Genomic DNA, 2,052 nt, shown 5'->3' with positions numbered 1-2,052 from the left:
CTCATTGTGGGTTGGCTGTCAGCATTCTCATCCTCACCACCCTCAGCCTCTTCCACATGTTGATTTATGAGAACGAATGCAGCCCCTATCATTCTGTTGCTTTTGTTAGGTAAAATTTCCCCATTTGTGTACACCGGTGGTGTAGAGTTTGTGGGAAAAAACAGAGGGAAAGGTGTTTGCATTGTTTATAGTAGTGTGCTGGGCTGGGCTGGGCTGCTGCCCGTGTAATTGGCTCATTCTGATACATTTCACCTGCCAGCTATGCTAGTTCTCCTTGATTACCTTCCCACTGCTGTTTTCCCTTCCCATTGCCTTCCTGTTTAAGCCCAGGGGTGCACCATGCAAACACAATGTGCTCAGATGTGAATGCAGCTACCATTTTCTGGTTTACTTTTTTCTTTTTGTTTAAACCCTGGTGCGCACACCCGTTTAGGCAGTGTAAAGAGTGCTAGACAGCTTCTGCAAGTTCGACTATATAGTTTCGACCATATAGGGTTTGAACTTGTTGAAATTCGATCATGTAATAGGAACCCTGCTGAATCCTGGGGAGTGTTTAACCATAGTCTCCAGACAGGCTTTGTGCCAAGTGAATGGAGAACTGCAATGTTCATCATTCTGCACAAGGGTAGGCCATAGGCAGACCCAGGGAACTACTGACCATAGTTTGACTAGTCTCATATGCAAAGCCAAGGAAAGAATTATCATGGAAATGATTCGTAAGGACATAAAAACCTTCAAACACTAGATCTACCCCAGTTGGGTTTTGTCAAGGGCATCATGCCTACTCAATCTGGTGGTTGGTGTAATGGTTAAGGTGTTTACTTCACAGACACAATGTACAGGTTTGATTCTCATCTTTGGAAGGGAAATTGCATAGGCTACAAATGGCCTCCCAGGGCAGCTAGCCTAGTATTTGACTATGAACATGGGCCTATGTCATCTTTGAGAAGGTCACCAAGACAATGGTTAAGAGTAAAATGGTGCATACTGCCCACCTTGACCTGGCTAAGACATATGATATAATATATCACTTGGGCATTGTAAATTAACTCATGGATATAGGCATAAATTCCTATGTTACATACTGGATAGCGAGCTGGATCTCAAATAGGACTCAGGCAGTTAAGATAGAGGAGACCACATTCACAAAGAGAAACTAAGAACCAGTAGTAACACAAACTGAACAAGGTGTTTTTTCACTTATTCACCTTCACAAAGAGGCCAGTCAATAGCGGAGTCCCTCAGGGTGCTGTGCTGAGTCTGCTCCTTTTTGACATCTATTTCTCAGAAGTCAAGGTAAATGTCAAGGTTTTCTGGCTGACCTTACTTGCAGATGACTGCAAGCTAGGAGTAGTAATGGAATCCCCCCAAGACATTAACATCCTACAGGAAGGACTAACACAGACAAATTACTGGTGTCAAAGCCATGGCTTAAAACACATTGCCAAGAAATGCATAATAGTACCCTTTGACAAGTCAGCCACCCTGAGATATTACCTCATTAATAACACACCCATGAGAGTAGAACCAATAGTCAGGGATTTAGGTATGTATGTAGATAGTAACCTGGCTTTTGACCAATATATCTCTAAGGTAGTAAGGAAATCATTTTATGTTGCTCAACTTACAAGGAAGGGCACGGAATCTAGATCTAAGTACATCATCAATCCAGTGCATTTGGCGCTCATCAGGCCCATCACTGAGCAGACCACTCCCTTTGGTATGTTCCTGTAGTAACTGTAAAGTTTACAGAGGTTCCTCACAAAAAAAAATATAGGGCATAAACAACATGTCCTATCCCTACTCTGTTTCCTGCAGATTATTGAGAGGTGATCTATGCCTGGCATACAAGGCATACTTGGATCCCACTCTGATGGATCATTTGCATATCTGCAAAATGAATATCATCAGAATTACTCAACCTAGTGATTTAAACTTTGCTTATGACATAAATAAGACATGCTGAAGGGACAGGCTTGTGTCTCAGTGAATTCCCCTTCTCGGGAACAGGCTTCCCATCCATGTGAAGCAGAGCTCTTCCCTAATCTTATT

This window comes from Protopterus annectens, chromosome 1.part1 (genome assembly GCF_019279795.1).
Source record: "Protopterus annectens isolate FY-2018-M chromosome 1.part1, PAN1.0, whole genome shotgun sequence".
Lineage (NCBI taxonomy): Eukaryota > Metazoa > Chordata > Ceratodontiformes > Protopteridae > Protopterus > Protopterus annectens.
The sequence above is the reverse complement of the archived record's forward strand: the minus strand, read 5'-3'. Positions refer to the sequence as shown.